This window comes from Microtus oregoni, unplaced genomic scaffold (assembly GCF_018167655.1).
Source record: "Microtus oregoni isolate MIOR12 unplaced genomic scaffold, Mior012 000006F_ref0000085, whole genome shotgun sequence".
Taxonomy (NCBI): domain Eukaryota; kingdom Metazoa; phylum Chordata; class Mammalia; order Rodentia; family Cricetidae; genus Microtus; species Microtus oregoni.
This window is the reverse complement of record NW_024543065.1, coordinates 30,447,590-30,464,514: the sequence shown is the minus strand read 5'-3', so window position 1 is coordinate 30,464,514 and position 16,925 is coordinate 30,447,590. Positions and strand designations below refer to the sequence as shown.

The window sequence follows — 16,925 nt, the reverse complement described above, 5'->3', positions numbered from 1 at the left end:
AATTAAATATCCTTTGCAATTTCTTTCCCATATTAGAATGACTAAGAAAAATAACATTAATAAAGGATAACAAATACTGCTGTATGGCTGAAGCAAAGGTAATAATTTATTCACATTTTTTGAGAGTTCACAGTAGTGAAGCGAATGAAATCAGTGTGGAATTGCTTCAAAAGGCTAAAAGATGTTATATCAATCACATTTGCTGAATTTTATTTGGCTTAGGTATCAAGGTATCATGAGTGTCCTCATGAAAAAAATATCACACTGTTCCTTCATCTAGTTTTTTCAATAATTTGAGGAGAATTCATGTTTGTTCTAGAAGAAATACCAAAAGTTAAAATGTGCCGCCTGCTACCATTACTCTGCTACAAGTTTGGGGTTTAAAATTATTGCTGATGTCTTATCTTTTACCACCTACTGCATCTCTAAGCCTCCATCACAGAAATTTCCTACATGTATTTACTGCTAAAAGAGAGACACATCTGCAGTCATAGTTCAGACAATAAGAAAATGTTCTGCTTTAAGTGTCCTTTCAATATCTTCTCTTAGGGGTAATTCAAAGGATAGCTCTAAAAAGAATTATAAGAGATTGTAAGGCCTGGCGGTGGTGGCACATGCCTTTAATCCCAGCACTCAGGAGACAGAGGCAGGCGGGTCTCTGTGAGTTCAGAGCCAGCCTAGTCTACAAGAGCTAGTTACAAGACAGGAACCAAAAAAAAAAAAAAGCTACGGGAAAAACCGTGTCTCGAAAATTCAAAGAGAGAGAGAGAGAGAGAGAGAGAGAGAGAGAGAGAGAGAGAGAGAGAGGGTAAGAATCAAAGAAGATGTTGACTATAAAGAAGCACTGTACTATTTTCAGCACACACCGGAAATTTGTAATTAGGAGCTCAAGTGATTCACGAGAGCTGAACAAGGGCAAGCCAGATCAAAATTCCAGGCTTCTTTCCAACTAGCACTCATAACTTTAATTAATCCATGTATTTTTAATCTATCTTCTGTCACACAACACACATCCAGCTTCCTCCATCTCTGTTGGCAACTTGCCTGCCTCAATTCCTCCTCCTACTTCTACTATCTCCCTGTAGACCTGCACATATCTAATACTCAGTTTTGTCCAATTACTTCCTATTATGTCAATCACAGTAATACATGATCATAGTGTATACATGTCCCAGGAAGAATCTGCTCCTTTCTTATAACATATTTAAGTTGTTACTATAATCCACAGAAGACCTCACCTGAATGTTACCATACCATTAAAGAATAGACTATCAAAGCAACGAAATGCAAAAAAATGGTTACAATATTTAACATTTTTATTGAAAAGAAGAAAAATACTTGAAGTTCAAAATCAGCAGTTATCAATATGAAATCACAAATAATTACAGGAAAATAATGTTTATGTAGAATATAATCACATCAGCTAAACAACCATAAGGCAAGATCTAAAATATCATTCAAAATCAGGAATAGTGTGATTTTTGGCTGGTTCTTTAACATGTTATTTTGACATACACTCAAGAAATGTTGTTGCTTAATTCATTCTTACTAGAGATATTTACTGATTAATAATATTTGATATTTAATTGTTATGTCCCCAAAAATGGTACATAATAAATTCATTTTACAATGAATATCTCACAGCTATAATATTCAAATCTGGACACAATGTTTCCAAATTTATAAGAACAGTAGTGCCAGAAAAGTATTGACTAAGCTTGGAATGTAATTGCAGGATTTGAGTTGGTGGAATAACTTGTTCAGTGTATGAAGACTGTTAAAATGAATTGGTGTGAGTTATACTAAGGAAATTATAGAAGTGTACCCATTACATGAATTTTCTCATGCCTTCTAAGATTTGAGCATGAAGTAAAGGACTTGCCACATGCTTGACATCTGTAAGGTTTCTCACCAGTGTGGATTCTGTGGTGAGTGTGAAGTGTTGAGATACTGGTAAAGGAATTGCCACATTCTTGACATCTGTAAGGTTTCTCACCAGTATGGATTCTGTGGTGAGCTTGAAGATTTGCATGAATAGTAAAGGACTTGCCACATTCTTGACATCTGTAAGGTTTTTCACCAGTATGGATTCTGTGGTGAGCTTGAAGATGTCCATGACGAGAAAAGGTCTTGCCACATTCTTGACATCTGTAAGGTTTCTCACCAGTATGGATTCTGTGGTGAGCTTGAAGATTTGCATGACGAGTAAAGGTCTTGCCACATTCTTGACATCTGTAAGGTTTCTCACCAGTATGGATTCTGTGGTGAGCTTGAAGATTTGCATGACGAGTAAAGGTCTTGCCACATTCTTGACATCTGTAAGGTTTCTCACCAGTATGGATTCTGTGGTGAGCTTGAAGATTTGCATGACGAGTAAAGGTCTTGCCACATTCTTGACATCTGTAAGGTTTCTTACCAGTATGGATTCTGTGGTGAGCTTGAAGATTTGCATGACGAGTAAAGGTCTTGCCACATTCCTGACAACTGTGAGGTTTCTCACCATTATGAAATCTGTGATGTCGTTGAAGTGTTGAGACCTGGGTAAAGGAATTCCCACATTCTTGACTCCTATAAGATTTGTCACCAAAACAGATTTTTTGGTGAGCTTTAAGACTTGCATGATCAGGAAATGATTTATCACAGTTTTTACATTTATGTGCCTTCTCTTTGAAATTAATTTTCTTTTGACTACTGAGGCCGGAATATTTGTTTAAGTTCTTTCCACATTCCCTATGTTTGTGTTGTCTCTCTTCTTTTGGATTGTTTATATAATGCTTCTCTTGTTTCTGCTCATAGTGAAATTAAAAAAATGGTGTGTTTTATACTCAGAAGTCTGCTTTTACTTCTCAGGAAAAACAGTCTCCTACTCTGTATTTAAATAATGAGCACACACGTACTGTGATGCAGTGTTTCGGGCATTTGTTCCTTCAGCTGAGGGTTTTGGTACCCATTCTTCCTAAAACTCTTTAAAAAAAAAGTTTAATAGCATCACTACCTGTGTAAGAATTTTCCCAAGTAAAACAGATATGATATATTTTCATTCTGATATTTTTGAGAAAAATGTTCCCATGTGGTTCTAAATTGCTTAGTTTGCCAGAAATGTAATTAATATTTGTGGAAACTCTAGTGAATGCTTGATAGAATATGTATAACTCAATTATCCGATTTTTTAAGTTTCTTTGCAGATAAAAATATACGTTAGGGCTTTAAGTGTATTTGTTTAGAAAAGAAACTTCTGTAAATGTATGAGATCTAATGTGATACCATCCACAATAGGGTAGAGATTTTGGACCTTTTTTGGCAAATTTATCCAGGATGGCTGGTGAGTAAAAATTATTTCAAGTATAACATATACCTTTCTTTTTGCTCTGATCACCAAATTTTTAAAATATCCTTAAGTATAAGGTTTCTAGGTTAAAACTTACAGATTTTCCAGATACCAAGTTCAGGATTGAATCCCGTGTTTTCTCCTGTGCAAATAGGTCTTGTGTTTGATAGGAATATAGAACTGGAAAATAGAAAATATTTAATTATACTATGTGGCATAAAAGTCTCATGATTATTATTTATTCTTATGAAACAATATTCTCAAGGCAAATGATATAACATCTTTCATAACATACACTAAAGAATAGATAAAATGGCAGGCTGAAGTTATATTACCTTGAGCTTTTCAAACATAATTTTCAGAATAATAAGTAAGACTATACTGGTTTGATTGAAAAGATCTCATATAGTCAGATATCTGAATACATAGCCTGAAGATGGTGTATATTTATGGGTAGGATAAAGAGATATCAACTTAATGGGAAGTCTCTGTCCCTAGAGACTTGCTTTGAAAACTCCAAAGTCTTCTGCTGCCACTAATAAGTTCTCTGCTTCATATGGTGCTTCTATATGGGACCTCTCACTGCTGTCCCAGCTCCCTGTAAACTACTCCTTCTGATTCATCAGCATTGGTCTTCCTTCTGTGCATTGTCTTTATCATGGTGTTTTATCACGGCAATTGAAAAGTAACTATTACAAAGCCTATAACCCAAGTATAAAAATAATATTTGTTATAAAATTGTATTTCTATAAAAAATCTCACCTCTTCAAACACTTGAAGTGAACAAACTGAATAATATTCGAAACAGACAGATTATTAATTAATAAAAATAGAAGACATGAACAGCAGGAAACAATTATTACTAACTGGTTCTCAGACAACCATTTATACCACTTTGAAGGTGTTCGTAACTTTTCAGACATCAGAAATTCTAAAATATTGATCATATCATTGTAATCATATTTTTCTCTTTTTCTTACATATAAAATAGATGGTTTCATAAAATACATTCTAATTATGACTTTTCTTCTCTCAAATTTCCTATGGATCTCCTCATATTCAATCAGGTCTGAATTTAACCACTCTCTGTCATTTCTTTAAAAACAAATAGGCATGTAAAGAATAACAATAAAATAATATAATGAGTATCAAAAAATCAGACAGGACATCAGAAGAAAGGAGTTGAAACAAAAGCACAGCAAGTATATGTAGCTAGAAAGACAAAGTTTTGCACACAGAAAAATTCGTGAAACAGAAGAGAACAAAACAAAGCCCTGGGGATTACCTTTACCTTGGACTGTTGAAGCAAGACATTTGCTGCTGGTATTTTACCCTGAAGACAACAGAGAATGATAACCAGAGCCAAAATGGCTCCTTTCAGGGAGTTAACATCTGGAGAAAGTCCCAACAAGAACAAAATACCACACGCTTTCTTTGTATATTTATCTAAATTTCCTAGTTACCAGATACTTCCTTCAGTCCCTGGAGAAAAGTTGCACTCAGAGAAAAAGATGATTCTTGCCTAGTCCCTGATTTTTCCTGATTGTAATTTTAGCTTATTTATCTAGTGACATTTAAGAAAAGAGCAAAGCATGCATGTTCACTACTTAAGTTTCCCAATTTTCTTATTCTCTCTTTCTCCTTTAATTAACTTCCTTTATCTTAGAGAAGTTCCTAGAGGTTTCAACAAGCCCATACTTGAGCCATTAGAGTAAACTGAGAGTTATTTCTTCACATAAAACGTTTATCTCTTTCTATGGCCCTGGAATACTCTGACCTGGTGAGAGTTGGAAATTGCTGATTATAAGTATTTATAGTTGGAAACGTTTGCAGCACAGAAGAACAATAAAGAACACATGAAACGTGGGACATTAACCCGTTTATGGGTTCATAGTAACCCTTTTATTCTTTTCACTCCGGAGTAGCATCTCATCTTTGGGAATGTGGATAGGGGCTGGAGCTGATCGCATAGCTCTTTCATTGATTATTATTTAAATATAGTATAATTTAATATTGTGGGTGGTAAAACACCGTACATTGTATAGTTTTATTTTTCATGGTTATCTAAGCCACTGTGAGATTTTTGTTTGCTTACATTCATATTATTCTGAGGATAGTCTTTTCATGATCTATGAAGAATTGTACTTGAATGTTGTTGGGTTTGCACAGAATCAGAACTTTAGTTTAGGTATGATGGTGACTTTTATTATATCAGTTGACCAAACATTAAGTATTGAACTTTCTCTAGCCTCTGATATCTTTTCCAATTAATGTTCTATGCCTTATACATTTGACAAGGCACTTTCTACTGTTTAGTTTTAATTACCCAAAACTAATTTCTGAATGTATTGTGAGAAACATTGTTTCACAGATTTCAATATATCGTTTTTTAATTTGTATATAGAAAGGCTACTGACATTTGTAATTTATTTTACAGCACCTCAGTTTTATTGGAAGTGTTTCTCAGTTGTAGAATTTTTCTGGTGATAGTCTTTGTCTATTATTTATAAAATCATACCTTCTGCATATACAATTTATTTGATTTCAAATAAGGAGCAATTTTGATCATCTTAATTTGTATTTTGTTCCCATGAAAATTTCAAATACACTATTAAAAATACACATATGAAAAAGGGGACTATCCTTTATTGTTTTCTATTTTACTGGAAAGGTTTTGAATTTCTCACAATTTAGTCTGATTTGGTTCATAGGATTGCTATAGATTGCATCTTTTATTTTGAAGTTCATCCCATTTCACTAGTTTCTCCAGGACTTTTATCAAGGAGGGTGGTTGATATTTCTCAAAGGCTTTTCTACATCTCAGGTGATGAACATCTAAAATGTGATTTTTAGTTAGTTTATCTGGTAGATTAAATTCATTGGTTCTCATTTGTTGATCCACCCCTGTATGTTTTGTTTAAATCCTATGGTAAATGATATTTTGATGTGTTCATAGATTCAGTTTTCTAATATTTTATTGAGGATTTTTGTATATATGTTCAGGAGGAACTTGGCATATCGTTCATGTACTTTTTGAGCATATAAGTGGTTCAGGTATCAGTGTCACTCTCCTTATGAAAAGAATTTCACAGTGATCTGCTGCTTTTACTTTGTAGAATGGTATGAACAGTATTCATGCTAACTGAAGAAGAATTGTTGAAAGATAGCAAGTAATACCAACTTCCACAATTCTAATGCTTGAATGTACTATCAAAATAATACCTGTTGTTTAATTGCTTTTACACAGACTCTTGCATCTCTAAGACTTTATTTCTATAGCTTCTCATAGAACTTGACATCTAAAAGGTGACCCACAAGTTGTCATGGTACAGAAAATAAGAAAACATTCTAATCTACATGGGAAGTAGAAAAAGACAAAATCTCCTGAATAAATTGGGAGTATGGGGACCTTGAGAGGGGTTTGGATCGGAGGGGAGAGGAAAGAAGGAGAGCAGAAAAGATGTAGAGCTCAATAAATATTAATTAAAACATCAGATTTAAATAGAATATTTATATCAAACCTGTTCCCTAGAACGTGCAGAGCTCATTCAGGACAGAACAATAATAAATGTTATGTAGGAGGTGTTTCAGGATTGAATGTGATCAAATGACATTGTAGGATATTATAAAATAATTAATACAAATATTGCAAATAATAGATTATTTATATACAAATTTTCTTTCCAAAGAAAATTAATTGCAGAATAAATAACAAAGGAAAACAAGAAAATACACAAGTTTTATAAGTAAATTAACATATTATAAATTTTAATATTAAGAGATTGTAGATAATTTTAAAATAAATTAATAATATGTATCTCTCTGAACAATTAATGATTCAAAATATATTCTTTTACAGATATAGATAATGATACACTTAAATTCTGTAGAATTTAAAACAAAGAAAGAATATTGCCATCTTCCAAAATGAGTACCACTAAAAAAGTTATATTTTCTGATTTCGCGTGATTTTACACAACAATAAAAACCATGTAATACTATCATGAGAGCATTCAAGAAGGTTTGAACTGGTACAGAGAAATACTCTTTCATATACTGTGAGGTTTTATTTTAATGTGATTTTTTTTTCCTTTCAGTTTCGTTCATTTCAAAGCCTGATGACAGTCAAGAATATGCAACAAAGCATCTTTCTTTCTCTTTGGACCATAATTTGAGTTAACTATTCAAAGTTAAATTTTACATTTTTATATGAAGAAGACTTAAGTAACATATTTTGTGATAGTTTTTTATGTGAATTTTTATATCATTTTCATTAAAGATCTTTGCAAATCCCACTGCATTGGTAAATTTCTCCAAGTCTTGTGATTCTCACAAGTGCCAATGCTTCCTTCTAGCTTACCTTGTTCAATGCCTTCTTCTTCTCTAATGCTCATATTCCAGGGCTCTTTGCTTTGTTCAAGACAACTGATCAGGTTTGGTTTTGACACTGAAATACCTGCATGTTGAAACATACATACGACCTTATCATGGGATAATAGTAAAATGCACGAGTTTCTAATACACCATCATAGTGATTATATAAGAAGACAAATAGTATAAAATTCAGTAAATAATTTCCTAAATGTTCTCTTCTAATATTTTAAAATATTCAAAATCATTTTTATAAATATTCTATACCCAGAGTTCTTTTTGAGATTTCTATTGAATCTAATGAGCCATAAATTGAAAATCTATGTAATATTTGATGTGTCTGAAAGTAAAACATATCACAAAAGTTTGAATGATCAGTGTCAACCCCAGGAATCAGAAAAAATATTGACAAAATAAAGTTACAGATACCATTGAGTTCGACACGATGAACTGCAAGATTTTTATTAAATCAGCATGTCAAAGTCAGGGAAACAATTCAGGAATAGTTTTAAAATATACTTGTATGAAACAATTATTATTAAAAAGGAATCATAAAAGAAAAGTCTCACCCACAGAGACCATATTACTGTAGGTCTCCAACATGACATCTCTGTATAGAGCCCTCTGAGCAAAGTCCAGGCAATCCCACTCATCTTGAGAGAAGTCTATTGACACATCCTCAAATGTCAAGATTTCCTGTCATGAAAGAAGATGTTTTATCAAGTGCCCAGGTACAAAGTTCCTTATGTATTTTAAGAATACATAAGATCATCATAAAACTTGGTTTATTCTTGATTAGAATTATTCTGAAAGACATACTCTAAATTACAGTCTATACTAAAATCTGTGTGAGGAAGCATGACAGACCAAGTGAACTAGGACAAATTTCAGCTGTAAATTCACAGGCTGAAGTAAGGTATGTGAGTGGGAAGAAGATATTTCATTGCAGTTCCAGACAATGATACTGTGAATCATCAGTCAAGAGCCTCTACCCTCATGGCAAATAATTGCTGTACAAGACAGTGGCTGGAGAAACATGAGTTATAACGATGACACAAGGCATGACTACACTGTTGTCAATTGAATATTTGCCCCATGTCAGGTGTATAGTAAGAGGTAGAACTGCTATACCCAAGAAGGATGAAGAGATTCTTATGGCAATTGGGTCCAATTACATCAGTGGGAAAGACCATGGAAGATCTGACAACCATGTGTGGTAACTGGATAGAGATTGACTTTTAACCTGGAAAAGTGCTAAAAACACTGTGGGCAAATTAATAAAGGACAAGTGAAGGCAGTAGATTGGGTTACTCATCCATGGCTTAGATCAGTTTTCATCCAAAACTTACTCACCCCTAAAAGTACAGGGTTCCATCACTGCTTCGAGAACAGAAAAGTATGAGGACTACATCACAGTAAGTTACTCAGAGATAATAGGGTCTTATAAAATGAATTTTCAATGTTCCGTCTATTTCTCTTAATAGGGTCAATTTGAAGATTGTATTGTCTTGTTTAAAAATCTCATAGAATTCTGTCATAGTCATTCTAATGGATGCAGAGTCATATTTCGTTGCACTTTTGAGTTCATTTCCCCAAGATAGGTAACATTGGGCAGCTTTTTCCATATGTTTATTAGCCATTGGCTTACCTTTGGATAAACATTTATACAAGTATTTGCTCATTTTTACTTGTCTTTTTGTTATTTCATTGGAAGTGTTTTTATTTGTGCTCTAGACATTAACTCTTGTGATATACAGTTTGTAAATATTTTCTGTTAACCCTGAAACTGTCTCTTCACTCTATCACATCCTTTGATGCAAGATTGAAAAGAGTCATCTATTTTTACTATTTTCATTTTATTTGTATTAGTGGTTTGCCTGAATTTGTGTCTATGAACCACGTGCTCGTTGTACCCAGCTTAAGACTTTTGATTATCATATCACCTCTAGCCCTTTGATTATTTTGTGAGCTTTAGGGTTGTTTTTTTCTGGTGGAGAGCTCTGGTCTTAAAGTGGATGACATTTTCTCCAACACAGGGCAGATTGACTTCTTCATTTCCTAATTTACGACCTTTTGCTTTATGTCTTCTTAATATTATGCTCTGGTTAATTCTACAGCATTTATTTGATATTTATATAGGATGCTGTGAAAACTTTGTAGTGGAGTGGGAGAAAACAATATTAATGAACTATTATGTGAGAAAGACATCTATTTTCCATAAAAGGAAAAATAAATAAATAGAAAGGTATAAATGCATGCTTATTTTTCTGAAAGCTTCCCAAGAAAACAATTGTGTTTATGGGAGAAAATGTTGGGAGATACCCTGCAAGGTAGTCTCCAATTCGAGGCTACACATTAAAATCATTAGGGAAAACTTTAGTTCCTGAATAATATATTATACTTTATATATATATCACTTGCCAATGCTTCAAAATAATTATTGCTGAATCCAAAATATTTTGGCTACAGAATAAAACACTGTATATGAATGCAAGAATACAAAACCCAAAAAAAAGTCTGAAATGGTAAACATTGTCACAGAGAACAAAACACAGGTGAATGAAATCAACATCAATACAGTAAGATTAATTGATTACAGGTTTTCAAAAACAGTCACAGCATTACTGTTGTGATAGTCACTGTCCAAGAAAGAAAGCAAGGAAACAATCAACTGAATGATACAGCATCAGTTTTTTATAAGTAGAAGCTAGATATATCTGCCACATTCTAGATTGTCAAGTAGAGTTCTGTTTGTGTACTTTTGCTTTCTATAATATGCCATTTTTAATACTTCTTTTTGTAAGCGAATGGGTTATTCTTGGTAAAGTCTTCCATGTGATTATATGATGGGGAATCTCTGTCAGCAAATGATCTTTAAGAGGTAAGACGAGGCTAGGGAGTGATATTTTGGCTACCCAGAGAAAAAGGCATGCCTGTGCAAGGTTTGTTCTCTCTCTCTGTGGTTCCCAAGCTACACAACTGAGGCTGGAATTCTAGTTTCTGTTTCATGAATTTGCCCCATAAATAAAGAAGACATAACTAGACTATATTGTAGTTAGCATGGGATTTTTTGACCCACATCATTCAACAATTGTATATGCATTTTAATAAGCCAGTAAACCAGCTAAACTATCAGATGGAGGTCATGCCATACATTTGCATTTCCTTTCTTTTCATTTTTAATTTTTTATTGTCTGTCTTTCTATGAAAATATGAAATGATCTCCAGAGGAGCTCAACATTAGCAAGTTACAACATTCATCTATTACAAGGAAATCCTCAATGTTGAACATCATCATTTCATTCTGAATACAAGTCAAGATAATAATTAGCAGGCAAGAAAAAAAATGGAAGGAAGTCCACACTGTGTAAACAATATATATTTAAAGTCTCAATCATAACTCTCACAAGAAGTACAGCCAAGTAAATTTCACCAGAGATAAACTTCTTAGGCAGGACTATGAGAACCAGAGAGGTAAAGATGTGCAATATAGGTTTATAAATTGGATAATAGAAATTGGGCATAACTGCTGAGCAGAGACGTACTTACTGCAGAAGCAGCCATCTCTTCTGAGCTTCTACTGACGAAAAAGCTTGTATCCCTTGATCGCCTGAAATCGCTCTTCAGGATTTGCATTCAAAGTATCATCAAACACAATTCACCTGAGAAAAATCACACTAACCGTCTGCTCAGTCTCAGGAATTAAGAATGTATTTACTCCTGGCTAGATTACACAGATGTTCATGGATATGGGAGAGATGGAAATGCTGTTTCTCCCGTGTTTAGTTCAAGTGATCTACTCAGCTGTCAAGTTATGCGCTGAGAGCTTGGGCTATATTACCCTGTAATACTCAACCAAGGCAAAGCAGAAATGGGGAAAAGAAAGCTGGATTCAACTGTAGATAAAAATCCTAATAAGCGGATCATGGTATTCACCTGGTTTTTAGTGTCAAAGTTCACAAGTGGATGTTGTGGAATGAAACAAAACTGAAAGTAATTTCTTTAGTTAGCATCAGATCTGTCTCTTTTGTTCACATTCCAGGGCTCTTTGCTTTCTTCAAGACAATTGATCAGCTCTGGTTTTGAAATTTTGAGATGCATGTATTAGAAGACACACAAGATCCTTTGTGGGCATACTGGTGAAAGGGCATGGAATCATAATACACCACTGTACTGATTAGGAAAGAACGCATATAAGACTCAAAATTTAATTTCACATTGCCATCCACTAGTATTTTAAAACATTCAAATATATTTTTGTTAATATTGTAAACCTTGAGTTCCTTGTAAAATTACTGCTCAATCTAAATTCAATTATGATATGAAATATTAAGATATAGATCAAAATATAATCTATGAAGTGTCTGAATTTTAAAACATATTGTAAATGATTGAAGAATGCATGCCATCCCCAGCATAGGTGAATATATTGACAAGACAAACTTGACTAAAGCATTGTATCCTGCATGATGAATCTCCAAGGTTATTTTAAATCATGTTTGAACTGGACCATTCAGATACAGATTTGAATTATTCTTGATTGAATAACTATGATAAACATGGAATTATGAAGAAAATATAGTCTCGAGCACAGAGACAAAATTGATGTAGTTTTCCAACAGGACACTGTATAGATGTTCTCTGTGCAGGGTTCATGTACTCCCAGTCCTCCTGAGTTCTACAGACATATCCTTGAGTAGCAAAGCGTCATGAAAAGAATGTTATCCATTTTAACCATGTGCCTAAGTAAAAAGTTTTTTTCTTAAACTATGGAAAGGGAAATTCATCATAAAACATCAATTGTCTTTTATCTTCTGAAACATAGTCTCTAAATTATGCCCTGTACTAACAAAACCATAGGCTATAACTAGGACAGGTGCATATGTGACCAAGATTGTCTGAACCCTATCCCTACCCTATATGGTTTCCTTACCACCTGTATGATTGTCACCATTGTGAATGAGCTGTCATTTCTCTTTCTCGAGATTTCTCTTTTACAAAGTGAATATTTATCAATTTTGATGGTATCCATAGTTTTCTTTTTCTCCTGTGGAAACAAGAGCAAAACTCCTTCCCAAATGTAGCACACCTTCTGGCTTCAGTTCAGTTGTGTCAGGTCAATATTATCCCCTCTTGGCAATGCTCAGGGATGCTTCGAGAGAGAATGATGAAAGATGCTAAGGGTCAAAGGCGCTAGTCGACTATAAGGAAGCAGTGTTTTCGGCACACAGTGGGAAATTTGCACATATGAACTCAAGTAATCATGATAGCGTGTATAACACCTGAGCAAGTGAAAGTCAGATCAAAATCCCACGATGAAATTGGGGGAACATGGTGGCGGGCTGTTCTGTTCTGAAACTATAGGTAGATAATGTCTTCTGGTAAATCGGTCCTTCTGGCAAAGTCCTCCCTGGTAGGAAGTTTCAGGAATTGTCTCTCTAAAAAGCTTGGCGCAGGATCCCCAAATGTGCCTAGTTGATTTGTGTGCCAGGCCTTGTGCGACCTGCAAGAGTGCTTCTTCCTTCTGCCTTAGCACCATACTCTTCGGGTCTCTGCTGAGACCTCACATCCCCCATACGATTGTGCCGGTTCTGAAACCACACACAGATACTGGACTCAGGTAGCCTCATTTCCCTGGCAAGTTCCTTTCTCTCTCTGGGTAAGGGTTCCTGGAGAAAGCTGCTATCAATAGGGTCTCTTTTTCCAGACAGTTTTTCAGCACCAGGATTCCCGGCTCTCAGTGTTGTTCCCCAGATTACTGTGATCTTCCATCATGACAAGGTTCTTGCCAAGACCCAACTCTAAGGTGTATGTCTGCTCTACAGGAAAGAACTACTGACTAGCTTCTGGGCCTTAAATATCTTCTGTGGCCCTGCTCATTGGCCTGCAGGCTTGGATGGCAGCCAACGCCCAAACCCCTGCTTAGATTTCTTCAATCCAAGCACTCAGTAGGCAGGTCTAGGATCTCTGCTTCCTGCTTGCTTACTTTCTTTCCATATCTAAGGCATGGTCCTTTGGAAACAATTATGTAGGGCAAGCAGGACTTACCTGCACAACTGCCTTCTCTGATGCCCACAGTTTGAGAATAGCTGGAGCAAGACATAGTAAGAATCTGTAGAAACCTACACGTATCAGTAGAATTACAGCATTTTCAATTTACATGTTTAGATTCGATTTTCCACCTCAGGTGAACTGTTTGGTTTGTGTTCTGGGAAATACAGCTTGCCTGGGGATTAAAGGATACAGTTAGCCACTAGAAGCTGGGAGGTGGTGGTCCAAGCCTTTACTCCCAGCAGTCCACTAGTAGCTCAGGCCTTTAATATCAAAACTTGGGAGGGGAAGACAGGAAGTGGTAAGGAGGGGTAGAGACAGGAGCAATTCGAAAACGAATTTGTGGATTCAGGGCTGATGAGCCCAAGATTGAACACAGCTGAGCTAGTGCTGTGGGCATGGTCTCTGAGTACTGAATTCTCTACCTGTGTCTGTGCTAGATCCCCTAAATAAAGCAAGCCTGTCTCAGCCCCATCCTGTTCCTTCTCCTCTATCTCCAAGAAGCCTCTGTATCCCCCAACACCTTTCCACATGGGCTCCCTTGCATGGTGAGGCCTTGTGGTGACTCTAGCCTGCAACCCAGCATCTTCCACTGTCAAAATGTTACAGGTCGTACTGTGGAGTGAACCCAGGGTAGTCATGCCTAACAAGTAATCTACCACTGACCTATGCTCTTGCCTTAAAATTCTATCTCTATACTTTATTGAGAGAGAGAGAGAGAGAGAGAGAGAGAGAGAGAGAGAAAGAGAGTGAGAGAGAGACAATATATGGTGAGATCAGAACAGGATGTCACATACCTTGAACATAGAGTTACGAGTTGTTAAAAGTAGCCTGCCTGGGTGCAAAATTGGAGTGTGGTACCCCCTTTCCAGGCCACTCTCCAGCTGTCATAGAATTTATTTCTTTAATTTTTTTAAAAAATTATTTTTATTTTATTCTGTGCATTAGTGTTTTGTGTGTATATATTTCTTTTGAACACAAATGGCTGTGAGGCTCAATATGCATGCTGGCCATTAAACCTAGGTTCTCTGAAAAAAACAGCAAGTATTTTTAACTGCTGAGCCATCTCTCCAGTGTAGTATGGAATGGCAGGCCACTTCCCGCCCCCTGGCTCCCAGCTAGCTTTACCCAAAATAATTACACAGAAACTGTATTCTTTTAAACACTGCCTGGCCCATTAGTTCCAGCCTCTTATTGGCTAACTCTCACATCTTGATTAACCCATTTTTAATAATCTGTGTAGTCCCACGAGGTGTGGCTTACCAGGTAAGATCTTAAACTGCATCTGTGTCGGGTGGGAGAATCATGGCGACTGACTGACTCGGCTTCTTTCTCCCAGCATTCTGTTCTGTCTTCTCCGCCTATCTAATTTTCTGTCCTATTAAAGGTCAAGGCAGTTTCTTTATTAACCAATAGACATATGACCCTCCTCCATCACTCCAGTCATCTAGAAATAATTTTTTGTTGTTGTTGCTTCTTTCTTTTTTTCTTCTTTCCTTCACACTCCTTCTCCTACTACTACTTTTTATTTTTGAAGATAGGGCTTATTTTTCTAGGCCTGGCTTTTGTAGAACTCACTGTATACTCCAAGCTTGCATGGAATTCATAAACCCACCTGCTCTGCCTCTTGATAGCTTGGATTAATAAATAACACCCAAAAGTGTTATTTATCAACCAATTAAAAGTTGACAAGGAGAACTGATAACACTCGGGTGTCTCAGGACCAGTCATGTGTGCATGGTCATCTCACTGTCTTGAACTTGTGATCATTCATTTCACCTTTGGTGGGGAAGAGTGTATAATGAAACTTAACCTGATAGAATGGCCTTTGTACCTGCACACTGGGGCCACCATCACTGTGGTATGACTTTGCCAGTCCTAGCAAGGCTCTAAGGCTGTGTTAGAGGTGCCCACCATGGTCTTAGACTAAGGTTGTTTGTCTAGATTTCCTCTGGTAGGATGACCATCCTTGTCTTTCACATCTGTCCCCTGCCTGTCACTGTCTTTCACACCTGTCCACTTCCTGTCACTGTACTCCATTTGTACATTTAAACTTGGTTTTAAATCCTTCCCAGAAACTTGAATTGATTAATGATCCATTTTTTTCAGACTGCTATTCCATTGGTCTAACACATCACGACAACTTTGATTCACTATTGTATTTGACAAATTTGTCCTTAGCCTTTCTCACTGTTCTTCTGGCACTATGCACTCAACCATTCTTGTGTCTTGTTTTCTGTGGGACAGAGTTCCAATTTGTAAGAGTTGAACATAAGTCTTTTGAAGAGACCAACTTAGATGCCATGATTCTGGAGTAAAAATTGTCCCATATGTACCTGTCTCTGAAAATCCTCCCACTACAATGTTATTTATTTATTCTCTCAGCTTTGTTCTTTTATCATTTAAAAGTCTGACCAAGGATATGTTTTCTATTTTCTACTTGGATTTCAAATTCATCCTCCATGGTTATCTTATCACTTAGAAAACTATGGCTTTCTTTATAACAATCACTAGATTTTCTAAATCTTCATGGGGAGGCACATCCTCCACAGTGACTGGAAATGATTGGACCACTTTCAAACTGGGGGCCTGTGAGGGGTCCCTCAAGGACTTTCCCAACAACATCAGGTTGCCCTGTTTGTCTGTTTTTGCTCTCCACACATTGGTTCACTGTCAGTCTTTGACGAATCTTCTGCATAACACAGAAGTTTGGGGCCTTCCTTTTGGATGATTCCCAGAGAAAAATATTATTTCTAAAAATGCCTTTTCTACTGTCCTGCCTTGGTTAACCTATTGTACCATGATTAAAGCATTTGGTATTTTGATTTCTTTTCATACCTTTGGAAACTGCTTCTCTTACCAAAGCCTCAGTGTTATGAACAAAGGACTCAATATCGGCTCTTTGTAGGAGCCATTCATCCATTGGTGCTGATCTGACCTTTAAGGGCCCAAATGACTTTTTGCATTTTAGGTTAGCATTTTCCAAAGCCAGGGTCTCAATGAGTACTCATCTAGACTCTGTGTCTGCTGTTCCTATTTGTGTAGCTTTAGATACTTTTACCAAAAAGTCACTAGAGGCTTCTCCTGGACCTTGAATAACCTTAGTATATGATTCATTTCTTTTTCCTTGTTTTTGAATCTTGTACCAAGCATTCAAGGCTGCTGTATTTCATAG

General features: G+C 35.8%; 1 pseudogene; it reads right to left on the bottom strand.

Annotated features, from left to right (window-relative positions):
• The window catches only part of LOC121449751, a 47,358-nt pseudogene extending 30,685 nt beyond the window's left edge, over positions 1–16,673 (bottom strand).
• Between the last annotated feature and the right edge of the window lie 252 nt (positions 16,674–16,925).